The following is a 16,635-nucleotide window of genomic DNA, read 5'->3' on the forward strand; positions in this document are numbered from 1 at the left end:
AAAAACGTGCAATGGGGAAGGCTCAATCAAACTAACAAAAAGCTGCAAACGAACCTTGAGCAAACCAGAAACCAAGCCAACTGATTCAAGAAACCTGAAATAATGAACTAGGTCAAACAGGAAAAAAAAACAAGATTCATTCAACCAAGCCAACGAGAGAGTGCCTTAACCATAAACAATGAAAAACAAGCTACTAAGCAAGTGAGAAAAGCAAGGGACCAGCAGGACTGATGGACTCAGGAGGCAGAATTGAGAAAATAAATTCTACAGCAATCAGCGTGGGTAATACACAAGCAACTAGCACTGATAAAGAACTAACCGCAACAACAGAGCGATGTCAGCGCAGAAGTACACGACTTTTCCACGATGGTCGGATTTTCAGAACCGTCGCCACTGCGAGACGTAATTACGCGATGCACAGGATATTACAAAGGGGTGAGTGTGATGACGGTGCGACTGTTAAATTTTAATCCGTGATGGTGTTCAAAATAATGACAGGCGAACAAAAACTCCCAAATCAAAAATAGTCAATCCTTCAATCAAATAGAGGTACTTCCCAGATCAAGCCAGGAAACTCAAAATACTGATAACTAATCCCCAAACTTCAAAAGAGATCAAATCAAAAATCAAAACAAGAGTTAACAAGGGAAGAACATAGGACAGACTCCCCAGCGGAGTCGCCAATTTGTGATGCAGGAAAGTGTTCCCTCTGCGGACAGAGGTAACCCCTCTAGCCCTAGAGTGGGTCTAGTCACAAACAAGGACAGATCAACAATAGCTTTCCTTGAACAGTCATAGTTGGAGGCCTACCTCAACCGGTGGTCGATGGAGTTCCATTGGACTGCTCCAGCGTCTGCTTCCTTCTTCTCAATGAGTGATCAACCTGAAACAATGCAAAGGAAATACAACAAAACACGTAACCGGAAAACAAAAATGATTTGTTTACTCACAAAGTCAAGAAGTCATGAGCTATCAAGTAAATTACATAAAAGACATAGGAAAACATCATTGATTGTATTAATAACGAAATAAGAGCAAGCTTACAACCAAAGTCTTGACGTTGCAAGCCTTCTTAGAGGAATCCAGCCATGGAAAATTTTAGGGGCTAATGTTCGCCCAGTGGGCTAATTTTCCATGATTTTTCCACAAAAAAGATTCGCCAATTTCCAATTTTATAAAAGACGATTCGCCCAAATTTTAGAATATAAAATTATTTTACCTTAAAAATCGCCAACATTATATAGAGACTATATATAAAATAATTATAAATTTGATTAATTTTACAAATATATCAATAAACATTTATAATTTGCATATTAGGGATTAGTGAGATTCGCCAATGTTTTAAACTTCAAGAAAATTTTCCATCCTTAAAATTTTCCTTTCCAGCTAGCATGTTCCTCAAGCATTCACTCTTTGAAGATGGATATCCCAACATAAAAGATCTCTCTTACTCATAAGTTTTACACAAAATTAAGGGCATTTCACAACTTTCCACAAGCTATCAACAATCCCACACTTGTCACACTCACACTAGCTATCTAGCAAACTCACAAACACTAACAACACTGCTCAACTATCCAACTATCCAAAACTAGCAATGCATAGCAATGGTGAGAGTTTAAATAGGAGACAGAGTCTCCATGAAAGGTGGAAGACTGAGCTTATCCCCAAGGAAGGTAGCACAATTGATGGAACTGCCATGCTAGAGAAAGGAGGGTGATACAAACTATGCCAACAACTAGGTCTAGAGTCATCCAAAAGGCTGACTGTTGGAACAAATTCGCCCAATCTGGATCATCGCGGGGGCATAACTGATCTTTAGTGCTTACATCGCTAGTGAGCAATGTAGCCAATCAGGTCATCGCTAAAGATAATAAGTAACCTTGCGCTGGAGCATGAAATCAGACCATCGTGGGAATCAGATGTACTTTCGCGATGACAACGCGGCTGGACTATTCATGAGCGCCCTTTAGTGCGTATATTAAGTCCACAGTCACGGTGAGGCAGATAACTTAGGAAAAATGGGTCATTTGGCAGCACAAGAGAGCATTTGTTCAATATGAGCATGTTTGACTTGGACACATGACACAGTAGAAGGACTGGAGCGAAGGCAGTGACAAATTACTGTGTAACAACCAACTTGGTATTATTTTCTTGACACCATCAAGGTACAATATTACCCTGTCGGGAGCTATGAAGATAAATACATAAATTGGACCATGCTACGACATGGAAGGGACCAAGATGTGTTGAAGTTCACAAATATTTTCCATACCCTTCACACAACGCTAGGTATCAAGGATACTGAGCGGCATTTGGTACTCAAGTACTGTGGCTGTCTATACAAGGACATCTAGGACGAGATGCATTTCCTCTCTCGGCATGGCGTACCGATACACTGTCAAGATTGAGCAAAAGTCTAAACATAAGAAGCAGGACTTTGGATCTGTGAATCCAAATTAAGGAAAAGGCCCCCCCAAACCACAGAGGAAAGGAAAAAACCAAGGTGAGGCTACCTAGGAAATCTCATCAAAGACGCAAGCAAAGAAAAACACCACGAAGACAAAGAAAGACACAGAAAATTGTGTGAGTTCCATAAGAGCTCCACTCACAACAAAAGTAAGTGTTGGGCCAAGCAGTCACTGGTGGCCAAGCTAAAGGCCTTCGAATCAAGTGCATGTTCCAACTCTAAATCAGAATCTGATAAGGGGAATGAAAAAGGGAAGTAGATCATTGATATGAAGCCCAGTGCCACCATGGCCACCACCAAGATCCAGAAGATTGAGCCTAAAGATCTAGAGGAGGGGGAACCAAAAGAACCTCATTTCAACAGAGGTCGTGAAGCGGCTAGGCCTAAATACTACAACACATCCATATTCATACACCATCCGGTGGCTTCACCAAGGACGAGATCTCTGCTTCAGCCAATAGTGTCACTTTCCCTACATCATCGAGCCCTTCATGGATGAGGTACTGTGTGATGTTTCTCCTCTTGAAGTTTGTGATGTATTGTTAGGACAACCATACTTGTGGAGCAACATGTTGTATATGAGTCTAGACCTTGCTCTGTGATTATTACTTTGGCCAATAAGTTGTACAACATACCAAAGGTAGCCCCGCCTACCACCATCTATTTGATCACTGCAAAGCAATGTAGTAAGAACATTTCTCAGACTAAGAAATTTGTTTTCCTCGTGATTCGCCCTCAGGGCAAGAAGAAGGTTGTGGCCAAAGCTTCCAGGTAGGGCTCCTCTACACAGTAACAATAGATGGATAAGATCATGGAGGAGTACAAGGATATTTTTGCCTCACCTACAGGGGTATCTCTGCACTGTCAGGTTAAGCAATCCATCGATCTGACCTCGGGTTCACCGTTGCCCAATGGATCAATCTATCGATGCTTTTTTATGGAGAATGATGAGATCAAGAGGTAGATTTAGGAACTATTGTAGAAAGGGCACATCAAGCCAAGTTCATCACCTTGTGGGAGCCCGATTATATCGGTACAGAAGAAGGATGGGACCTGGAGACTCTGTATTTAATATCGGGTGTTGAATAAGATCATTATCCAGAATAGGTACCCAATCTCGCAGATTGATGACATTCTGGACTAGCTCAAGGGGGTCAAATATTTCAGCAATATTGACTTGAAGTTAGTTATCATCAGGTGCCTATCGAATCCTCCGATGTGTGGAAGACTGCCTTCAAATCCAAGGAGGGTCTTTTCGAATGGTTGGTCATGCCGTTCGGATTGAAAAATTCCCCTGCAACCTTCATGAGACTGATGGAAGACATCTTGCAACCCTTCACCAATGCATTCGTGGTGGTTTATTTAGATGACATCTTGATCTTTAGCCAAAGTTGGGCGGAGCACCTCCAATATATTTGACAGGTCCTTCAAACCCTGCAACAACACAAGTTGTGTGCTAACTTGGAGAAATGCATTTTTGGCCTGACCCAAGTTCAATATATGGGGTACATCATTGATGAGAAGGGTGTACATGTGGACCCGGCCAAGATACAATTCATTCAAGATTGGCCATCCCCAACCACTTTAACAGATCTCCGCAACATTTTGTGTCTTGCCAATTTCTATGCAGGTTCATGTTGGGGTTCTCTCATATCACTTGGCATTTAATTCAAGTCACCAAGGGTGGAGCGATAGCAATTTTTTTTTGGTCTGAAACCCAACAACAGGCATTTTCCGATTTGAAGCATCACCTTTTCTCTGCACTAGTGCTCACATTAACATACCTACAACAACCATTTGGGATTGAGATAAACGCCTCTGACTATGCTATTGGTGTGGTTCTTACTCAGCATGGGCATCCAATCGCTTACCATAGTGAGACAATTTCAGACACAGTCCGAAAGTATCCCACTTACGAAAAAGAAATGTATTCCATTGTGCAGGCCTGCCGTCAATGGAAGCATTATATTATGGGGAAGGAAGCGGTCATCCACACAGACCACCAACCCTTATAGTTCATACAGACACAGGGGAAGCTGCAGAATGATCACCCTCAGAAATGATCCACCTATCTGCAAAAGTTCCATTTGAACATTAAGTATAAGAATGGAAGCACCAATAATGTCACTGATTACCTCAGCCAACCAACGGTCATGGCACTAATCACTGTGCTCGACTCCTGTGGGTGCGATACTTCAGGGTGGCCACATCTTTACAAGAGCGATCTAGAATTCGGCAAAACCTATGATATACTCTTGGAAGGGAAGCAAGTTCCAAATTTTCACCTTCATGATACATTGTTATGCCACCTGGGACAAATCTGTGTTCCTTCAAGCGATCATGCCAAGACGTTTTGGGAGGCGCACTACAGTTGGGTCACTAGACATTTCGGAGTAGAGAAAACAATGGCGGTATTGTAGAAGTATTTTTATTGGCCGAAACTTCGTCAAGATGTTGGGAAGTACATTAGATCCTGCATCGCCTATGCCATTGCCAAACCAACCATCAAGAAGCAAGGGTTGTATACTCCTCTATCTACTCCTAGTCGGCCTTGGGAATTTATCTCCATGGATTACATGTCAGGCCTTCCTTCTACTAAGCATGACAACAATTTCGTTTTTGTGGTCATCGATAAATTCTCCAAGATGGCCATCATGGCGGCCTACAAGAAGAGTATCACAGCAAAGGCCACTGCTAAGATCTTCTTTGAATGAGTATGGGTACACTTTGGGATCCCATAGTCCATTGTCTCATATCGAGACAATAGATTCGTAAGTGCATTTTGGTCCAGTATTTGGTCGATGCTGGATACAAACATTACTAAGTCCACGACTTTCCATCCCCAAACTGATGACCAAACAGAGGTTGTCAATAGGATGATCATACACATTTTGCGCATGTACAACTCGAAGCATCCATGCATGTGGGATGAAAGTCTCACTTATGTCAAACATAGCTACAACAAAGCTCTCCACATCTCAACAAGCCACAACCCCTTTTAGGTAGGGTTGGGATTTCAACCATTATGTCCCACTGATGTGGCCATACCATTTGCAGCCACTTAGGCAGATTCGGCTCACATCCAATCCGAAGCTGAAAGGGCTAACGGCTTCATTGAGCGCATTCAATACATCCGCCAGTAGGTCCATGATATATTGGAAAAAGCCAATGCTAAATACAAGTAGCGGCATGATCAACATCGAATTTTGCACAAGTTCTAGGTGGGTGACAAAGTTTGGCTACATTTGCAGAAGGAGTACCTTGTTGGACCCCACCGTAAGCTTCTCCCGCTTCAATATGGAACATACACATTCACCAAGGTTTTTGATGACAATGCCTTCGAGCTCAACATCCCACCGTTCATTGGTTTGCACCCAGTGTTCAACGTATGTCACCTTTAGCCATACTTTCCATCATTGTTGGACACATCTGACATTGCAGAACAACTCAAACCAACATAGCTCAACCTAGACTGCATGGAACATGCCACAACTAATCAGTTCATGGACACACATATCAATAAAACTCGCCAACAAAGGATACAACAATATTGAGTTGTCAAAGCAGGTCAACTTCTTCACCAGGGCAGTTGGTTCACAAGTGACTAGGTTCAACAGAAATTACCACACCTCATGGAGGCTTTGGACATAATGGGGCCCATTGCTTCCTAAGGGGGGAGGAATGATCCAAGTGGATATTGGTGGCCACCCACCTATTCCACCTAGACCCTCTAGTCAGTTTCATCTGTTTCCTTGTTTATTTCATCATTTACTAATTTTAGCAGTTTTTCAGGTCCCAAACTTTGGGAGTAGTTTTGACCCCATAAACGATGTTTTTTTGAGGTTACCTACAAGCTCATACCCATAGAAAATGGCCTATAGCAAAACCTATAGTACTCAAAGAGACCTTTCCAACAAGGTATCGTACGCGCCAAACGAAGATAATATGACCAAGTTACAAACCCAGGAATTTGGTTGCCCAACTAATACCAACGGGGCCCACAAAATATTGGCATTAGATCTCTTGGGGTTAGGATTTTGGTTTTTTATGGTTTTCTAATATTTTCAATAATAAATAGGCCCTTGAGCCTCATTTTAACACAGTTCAGTTGACATTTAAAGAGATAAGATACCATCACCTGAGCTATCTTATTTCCATTCTGTTTGTAAGGATAGTTCAATATTTTTCTATTAATGAAATGGTGCTTTTCTGTTGCATCTCTATATTTATGATTATATTTTTAGTTTGCTACATTCCTATTTAAGTTCAGATCAGATAGGCTCACAAGGTCATGTTATGCAACATTCACACCAACCCCTCCAAGCTCATCACAAACTTGTGTAAATTTTCTGAGATACTACAGAATATTATCATTGTTTTGCATATTAATATTTTGAAGTTTGTCTTTGAGGGCCATTTTTTTATGGTCATTGCTATTCTAGAATATCTATACCATTTCCCACCACATTGCGAAATGAGTTTCTTTCCCATGGAGATTTGAGACAATGTGGTCTCACACTCCCTCCAAGATTATTCTCCTAGCCTGGCCACATCTTTCATACATTGGGATAGGTTTTGGGCTTTAGCTGATCATAGTTTTGGAATGTCGTCCTTGAAATAATCTTGCAGTCCATTTTCATCAAGCACTTCCTCCATGTGATCCTTGCGTGCAATGAAATTCGAGTTGCCTTCCAAGGCATACTCTAATCTCAACTCGTTGAAGGTCATTTTCCCGATCCTGAAGAAATCCTGCTACACTAAAGTTGCAAATTTGAATATTCTGAGGAACAACTTCGAAATTCTTGTTCTAATGTGAATCATGCTCTAATACCATGTAGAAAATATGGTGATTGAATTGTAACTGCTCAAGAATTTTTAATCTAAATCAAGAGACACAATTCTACTCTACTGATCTGTGGAATTCAATTCACAATTTAGAACAACAATTTTAGACATGCAATAAGAAATAACACACATGCACAATATTTTTTCTAGGGGAACCCAACGGGGAAAAACTCCTCAAGCCTCTTTGCATTAATATATGAATAAAGATGTATTACAATTGCTTGCTCGCACTAAGCACAACCTGTAAGTGAATAATCTATCTCTCTGCTCAATGAAAATCTCTGACCCAAACTTAGTGAATTTCTGCCTCTACTTGAGCCCCTATTTCGTTGCACAATTCCTAGAGAATTAGCCCTCTCTTTTAGGGATTTTCCTCCAATTGATTGTGCAATTCCTAAGGTTTGATCATCTAACTGCATGAAACACCTGTACACTCAAACTAGTTTACAACTACTTGTTACATTGCCTTGGAATCTCCAGCATAGATGGGAACTCAAATTCTATGCATGCACTAGTTATTTTTGGCTAATTGATCAGTTAACTGGATGATCACTGAGTTAGACTGCTATCCCACTACATAACTAACCTTCCACTAGTCCCTCGAATTGTTAGAACTAGTTTAACTAAACACAAATGGATATAACTGAACTAGAAATTTTCTAAGATTTAGCAATCACACATGCGTCACTGAACTCCAAGCTCTCTAACTCGAATTTATTGAGATAACTAAGTGAGAAGAGCCATGTCACACAATTTAACTACATCCAAGTTGTATGCTAATGTGGAAATTCAAATTTTCTCAATTTGACCAAGGCAAAATCGAATTAAGACTTTCTTGTTGCACTTCTCAACACTTTATTTTTATAATTAATATACCTATGTGTGTGGAGTACGGAGGAGGTTCCACCCCCTCATTTTTGCCTCCACTTTCTCTTCACTTCGCACACAAGCCCTGTGCTCTTGTTTATACCTCCACACCTCCACACATGGGCTCCTCTCAACACATAAATATTACCTCAACACGTGGGCTCTTTCACACACACAAATATTACTAGCCACTAATAAAATATTTGTGAATCTCTCCTTTATGTGGAGACTGCAAGTAGGTCTTATTCCACATATTCGAATGTTTGCAAATAATGAGTGATCATGCCCACCATGATCATGAGCTTAGTCTAACTCAATTTAATACTTATCCTTGTGTTATGATTATGAGATCAATAGATTCAATTTTTCAATGGCGCCTAAGCATTGTAAGATAAATCCAATAATTATTTTACAATAGAGGGTAAAAATTTCCGCCACCGTCGCCTTCAACGCAAAATAATGATAAGCCTTATAATGTGGGATTTTGATAGCGAGGACGTCTTCAACAATGAATTCTATAATTTGGTCTTTTCTCTTCCTAAGTAGTGTCGATGGAAGCATAGAGTAGAGAAGTCTGTGTGACCATCCAAGAACCAAACTAGCAATATGGGCTCGATATGGACATATATCATCTCATCAAAAATATATTTGGCAGATACCTCTCTATGCATTTCACTACTTGCAACTTCGTAGGGGAATATCCGTTTTGTTGTGTAGATTTTGGTTGGAAGTAGGAGCCCTTTATATTTTCTTTCATTCAGGAAATGTCATCATTTTTCTTAACAAGCCTCCAATATGCTCTTAGTTATAATTAAGGCCATGAAGATGACGAGGCATCTAGTTCAATAATATTGTGGGTTGTTGCTTGGGTTGTGTTATGCAAAATTAGTCGAGGTTCGATTCTTGGTCGCATTTCCTGTGTTTTGCCATAGTGTCTAGGTTTGGTGATGAAAATAGGTCACATGAAGTATTGAATGAGTGTCAAACCAAATGAATCGATGATACGACCCTTTTTATCAATGTTGATAGGGAGGTGGTTGTGGAAATGAAACATTTTCTATGGAAATTCAGGGGTAATGGCACCATCTATGTAGAAGGAGTTCCTTTTGAAAAGTTATGGGATGTCCATGATTAGTTGTTTAATCTTGGACTCGAACATCATGCTTTTTTCTTTGTTAATTCCTTGATGCATCAAGTTGTCTCTTTCAGAGACATGAAAGACTATAGGAGGAGCCATGGTGTAAACTACAACCTCCCTAGTTTTCTTAACATACATGACTAGAATTTCATTCACTTTGAAAAAGGTAAACACTACCGTTCTGCCGCACATATGCAATCGTGTAGAGAAGGAGGTATGTGTGGGAGAATGAGCACCTTCTGCATAGAATTTGATATGTGGAGGAGAAGCCAGGTGTAGGAGAACAGGCACCTTTTGCATCTCTGCACACAATTTACAAACCATAATTGATGTCGAATTAGTCGGGCCCACGGATTTGAATGTAAAGAAAAACAATCCATGCGTATATTGTTGACATGAAAAGAATGAATGTTGCAGGGATAGAGCATAATTGGTGCCTCCTTGAAAATGAAATATATTAGCTAGAATTCTAATATTATCAAACATAACGTTGTAACAAAGATCAAAAGAAGTGTGAGGTACTTGAACTGATGGAGTTTTAATGTTGGAGCGAATAACAACTAGTAATGGTTGATATGCTGGCTGCACCAAATAGGTTGAGGTCGAGCTTGAATTAATAAAAATGCCTCCTTTTCCATCGACTTTAAAGTCTAAAGTGCCCTTCGGATAAGAGATTTCTTTGCGAGCCACATTGATTCCTTCAAGGGCAAGATAGTGGAAGGTTGGGAAGTTATTTTTTCAAATTATAGGGGAGACGCTGAACTTACCAGCTTCAATAAAATTAGTGCCACCCAAGAATAAAGGATTGGTTCCTGAAATATTATCATGGATCCCTAGCAATATGAGATGACATTGTTAATGGAAGATCCAATCTGGAAACAAGTGACAAAGGCCCTCCTCGCATGCCAGCTACACTGTCTGATCGAGTAAAATATTTGCCTAGGTCATGCCCACATCCAAATCCAATGCGCTCAAATGACATAGTCCTTGCTTAATATGAAAGCATAAATGTTTCATAAGGCAAGGTTCTAGATCTATAAGAAGTGTCTTATATCCATAACGGTACACACCATTTTTTTGCGCATCACATTTATTGCCGCACATGGCTAAATAAGTAGTGCCAAAACAAGAAGCTTTACTGTAGGATTTTTTTGCGCATCACATCTATAAGAAGTGTCTTATATCCTCCCTCAGAAAACTGCATAATCTAACCTGGCACTGGGCCTCAGCCCAGAAATTGTACAATTCTGGGAGGTAGTGGCCTGCTCAGCCCAAAAATTGTGCAATGCCTATTAGGTAGCCATATATGCTTAGCCCAGAAACTGCGCAAATTTTCATCCCACTCGCAGACCAATGCATGTGCCTTCAGGTTGATTGGTTCCCTCCGGGACCGAGCAAAACTGATTTTCATGCATGGGTTGTTTTTCCCAAAATAGCAAAAGGTAGCATGCAAAAGGAATCCCTAGATTTGAGGGATCTATTTTTAGAAGATGGATGTTACATGCAAAGATCATTTTAGAAACCTCTCGCCAAGTGTTTCTTTTTCCTAGATTTGTGGCATACACGTCATAACCTCAATATTATCAAAATTTGTGAATTGGATGTTGTAGAGCTCATTCCTCACATCAATCTTACAACTCTGACATCCCACATCACATCCAGGAGTCTTCGGCACTTTCATCTTAGCTGTTTCATGGTAAGTCTACTTCTCATGTTTTGCATTACATTTCTGTCACTTTTTGTGTTTCTCTTTGTGTAAGTGTTGTCTTCTTGATTTCAATGAGCACTTGTTGTCGTTTTAATGTATGTTAGATTGTAGAAGCACCATTTCAGTTTTCGTTTGCATCTCATTGTTGTCACATGGATGACATTGTTCTTGCACTAACGGTCGCCCTTGAGATGACCTACTTCACACACATGCATGCTTTCCCATTTTTTGAATCCTGCACTTACTGTTTGCATGCATGAGAATTCACTCTTGTTTACACTAAGTTTCACCATGCATTCAGATTTCTCATGTTTTCATTTGCCTGTCGGCGGGTCTGGGCTGCCTTGGCCCGAACCTTTCCTTGACTGACTAGCATTACGAATTTCTAGAAGTGAAGCCTCTGCATTCCCTCCATAAATTGTGCAAATCTGGCCCAACACTAGCCACCAGGCTTACATTGCCCAATTTTGGGAGGAAGTGCCTTGTTGGCCCCAGAAACTGCGCAATGCAGTTTGCTGGTTTGCATATCATTGCTGACTGAAATTGCGCATTGTGTAGTTTCAATCCTCAACAGGCCAGGTTGGAATGCGCATTGCATATTTCCAGTAGTCAGTCAACCTCCCAACAACCCGAACCATGCCTTGTGCAGTTTTGGCAATTAGTCTCCCAACCTCCCAGTGCAAATTGCGCAATCTTCATAGATAGTCACACAGGTATGTTGCATGTCAGTCCTCCAGTTTGTTTTGCTTTTCAATTGATAGATTGTTGGCCATGAGTGTTACTATGTCTCCAGGTATCACGGGTGTTCATCTGCCTCTCAGCAGTACAGGTACAATGGCTTCCAGGAGAGCAAAGTCAAAGACACTATTGAGAGCACAACTGGGGATGCAGCCGATCAAGTGTCTACGAACTTGCCTATCTATGAAGACATAAAGTTGTTCATGGACATGGATGTCAAGATGAAATGATAGCGGCATCATAGTGAGCAGCACCATCAGCAGTAGCAGAAGGTAGCACACCTGCGTGTGACAAATGCTAGAGGAAGGTTGTTGACAATGCAGAGGTGGAGAAAAGTTGCAAGTTCAAGCAGATCCACTTATGATGAAAGCAGCTTTGAAGTTTGAGGCTATGAGGTGACAACGTGACAAGAAGATCGTGCAATGGTAGAGAGAGAAACAGAGAAGGATTTTCAGGTGCTGAAGTGACAACTCAAATAAGAACAGGAGCTGCACAAACGAGAGAAGGAGCTGTAACAGAAACAAGTACAGCAGGAGGTGCAACATGCACAGATTGATGAAATTGTGCCCATACAGATTATAGACCCAGCCCAACAGCTGGCACGGAGTAGACAGGGTGAGCAGTGTTGTCGATCGCATGCAAGGGTGTTAAGGAGAATGGATGTCAGTATGTGCATGCCTGCGATCCCACCCATTGGCACACCCACTGAGGCGAAGACAAGAACCAAGTCCGACCGGAGCTGAACATGTATTTCGACAGGTTGATGCGCATAGTCACCAACACACACTTGGAGATCAACGTAGATATTATGCATCAATATGTTTCTGGTCCAGCTACACTCAAGATGATGATGCACATGTTATTAGACGAGTTGGACATAGGATCCATATTAGTGTACCCAGATGCAACGGAGACAAGAGTTTCCTTATAGTGGGATGTCACCATTGAGCGTACGGACACCATCATGGATGACCAAGCTTGGCATCAGTTCACCACCGTCGATCATCATGAGGATTTCGAAGATTTTGTCTTCCCACAACTATTCGAGTCTTAGTGATAACTTGCATAACTTCTCAAGCCTATTTTGTCTCACTTGGGTACATGTGCAGATTGTATGTAACATCTTGTAAAGTGAAAGTCCAAGTGTCAATAGTTGAATGTAACAGTCATGTAGTAGGTGAAGAGTCATGAGGGTAGGTGAAGAGTCACAAAGGGGAACATCAAGGGTCACCCAACCCTTTGCTATTTATAGGACCTCATAACTCATTGTAAATGCTTTTGGGAAACCAAGCTTCCAAGAGGAGTATCTTAGAGAAATCTTGGAGATTCTTCTAACGAGCCTTGACTTCTCCACAGTCCAGAGCTAGTACATTTCTTTGGAGGAGTAGGCGGTAGTGACTATAACGTTCCATTATCAGAACTAGTGGTTGGTTATGGTTGTACTGTATGATTGGAACTTTCACTTCTTAATATAATATAGCCAACACGTTTCATGCATATGTTGTTATTCTATTTCAGTTACCTTGGTTACTCTAATGATATATGTATATGTTTGCTTAAGCATGTATGTATAGAATCTTTTCTCTATATGTATGTATGAATATTACTGAGATGTGTTGTTAGTTTAACCATCACTTTGGATTGTTGGTTTGCCTACCTTCTAGTTTGTGATGCATCGTTGCTCATGTGTTCCCTTCCAAATTTCGTGTTTCCACAAGTTTCCAAGGGGCACACTCACTCCACTTTCCAGGTGTTAGAACCATTCATGCACCTTCCTTGGCTTGTTGCACATGTCACACCCTTGATACCAACAAGGACATCCTACTTACCTCTGTGCGTAACCGCGGTCAAGGCGATACTGTACGACCCACTACTGGGAATCCTACACCAAATGGTTTGAGGTCTAGTTGGGACTTGTTACCAGGGAGATCCCCTGACATGTTGGCAGGTCCAGTAGGTCAACATTTTGGCACTAGAAGGAGGGCCAGATGACAAGTTATGTCCTGTCATCCTGTTTTGAATCTTTGCACATCTATCATGGATACTATTAGACTCATCCCTCCGTGATGTTTTTCGCATGCCAAACCTCTCGACATTGTGAGGGAGTTTTGTGATCTCTTATCTGATTTCACGTATGATGGTGAAGGTGAAGTACCATGGCATGAGTACTTAGAATACTTCTATGCATTCCTTGTAGATGAGTTCAATGCAGAAGAGGCCAGCGTGCTGCTTGCATACACACTTCGCGAATCCCCACAACGGTGGTGCTGGAGTCTGCCACCTGGCAAGGTGCACTCACTTGAGCCGTTCTGTGATCTCATTGAATCTACTTTCCATCATTTTGATCTAGAAACTATTGACAAAAAACTGCTAAAGCAACAAAAGACTCCTCAAGAATCACCTCAGGATTTTTGGGAGCGCTTCCGTGTATTGTAGTTTCAAGCTCTGAAAAGTATGATGAAATTCTAGTATCTCATGGAAAGATTGAATATTGTCTTACCAAATCTTTCAATCCCAAGAATAAGTTCAAACTCAAGCCCCGCTCAACATACTTCAATGATGGAGGTGCGCAATCATAGACAGACACGGTCGCTGTCACAAGTGACTGTCCGTCATCCCCTCATCAAACAGCTCCACCACCACAGGGTGATGTGCGAGAACATGCACACAAATATGTTCAACTTTCACATGATCCCAACATCACTTCTCTCAATTTTCACGTAGATTTGGCTGCGAAGTCCATGGATTGTCACTTGCATGTCTTATTGTTATGGGGAATTTTGCATCTATGAATAAATACTAATTCCCTAGGTAGGTAGCTATACTTAGAACAACAGATTTAAAGTGCTTATCCTTTTTCTATAGATTATAAATAAGACAAAAGAATCAAAGGACCTACTTGTTCTTTCACTTTCCTTTTGTCTCCTTTGTATGACTCCCATCGCTCCTTCTCAAACTTAACTCGCTTAAAAAGTACCTGCAAGCATAAACAAAAGACAGAGAACCAATCAAAGAAAGAGATCTATCGAATGTAAGTAAATGGAATCAGATACATTCACACATATAAACATCATATATCAAGATAAGCATATGGAAAAAGGTTTAAACAAATTTATTAAGTATAAGGAATAATTACAACCATGAAGTCTGATCCATTGTCACTCTTCCAGCTTGGGTTCCAACCAACATCACATCAATAGCACAACACTCCGGCAGCATAACACTACTCACTTACAATCTCAATTCTCACACCAACAATATCTCCTTACAAATTCTCAAAGTCCAGCCCCTGATCACTTAGATGAGTGCTCAATTTATAGGCAAATGGAGGAGGTTTTTTTGTAAATGAGGGTATTGAAAGGCCTTCCAAACTTAGAGTTAGTTTCCATGGAGGAAGGTATGAGAGTATAGGAGGTTACTTAACTCATTCCCTATCCAATTTCGAGCTCATAGGAGATGATAAGTGTGGGAATCTTCTAGATGGATCCAAAAGATAAGAATATTCCTAGAACCCTATGTGAATTTCGCTCAATCTCACCTAGCATAGGTCAAAGTGGGCCTAGGTTCTCTATAGAGCACCCTGACATGGGCCTACTTGCACTAAAGCACACTTACCGCTATCCAAGGTTGTGTTGGTCCCTCAAGGAGGCAATTCTGGAGGGCTTTACGCCAAAGAACTCTCAGGTAAGGAGGCATTCAAAATGATGACTTGTCTAGGGCATGTAGCAATTGAATTAGGGTTTGATGAGCCCTAATGGTACTGATCTAAATGATGGGAGTGATGTGCCCAAATGGATCTGTTTATGAGGAATTTTTCATCTACGGATAAATATTAATTCCCTAGGTAGGTAGGTATACATAGAACAACAGATTTAAAGTGCTTATCCTTTTTCTATAGACGATAAATAAGAAAAAAGAATCAAAGGACCTACTTGTTCTTTCGCTTTCCTTTTGTCTCCTTTGTATGACTCCCTTCACTTCTTCTCGAACTTAACTCGCTCAAAAAGTACCTGCAAGCATAAACAAAAGACAGAGAACCAATCAAAGCAAGAGATCTATCGAATATAAGTAAATGGAATCAGATACATTCACACATATAAACATCATATATCAAGATAAGCATGTGGAAAAAGTTGTAAACAACTTTATTGAGTAGAAGGAAGAATTACAACCATGAATTCTGATCCATTGTCACTCTTCTAGCTTGGGTTCCAACCAACATCACATCAATAGCACAACACTCTGGCAGCATAACACTACTCACTTACAATCTCAATTCTCACACCAATAGTATCTCCTTACAAATTCTCAAAGTCTAGCCCCTGATCACTTAGATGAGTGCTCAATTTATAGGAAAATGGAGGAGGTTTTGTCATCAATGAGGGTATTGAATGGCCTTCCAAACTTAGAGTTATTTTCCATGGAGGAAGGGATGATAGGATAGGAGGTTACTTAACTCATTCTCTATCCAATTTTGAGCTCATAGGAGATGATAAGTGTGGGAATCTTCTAGATGGCTCCAAAAGATAAGAATATTCCTGTTGAGCCTCAACCTTGCACTCACTTAGCTATCTTCCCAACAGCCTTTTTCCCATTCACTTCTTCCTTTTTCTATCTTTTCCTCCATTAAATTGTTCAAATTATTGCATTACATGTCTTTTTATCATGGTTTGTTAACTATGCTAATGTTTGACTGTTTGATTAGAATTTTGGAACATATACAACAATTCCGCAGCTGTTCAGCAATTCCGCAGCCTTTTTGTTGTTTGATATGCTCCACGCGTCTTCTCAAGGAACGGGCCACATGGGCATGTTGGGATGGATGTACACATGGATCGTATGCTATTGGTTGAGCCAAACCAGTCA

The sequence above is a fragment of the Pinus tabuliformis genome, chromosome 3_2, assembly GCF_031772625.1.
Source record: "Pinus tabuliformis cultivar Carrire ecotype Pingquan chromosome 3_2, CPIR1, whole genome shotgun sequence".
NCBI lineage: Eukaryota > Viridiplantae > Streptophyta > Pinopsida > Pinales > Pinaceae > Pinus > Pinus tabuliformis.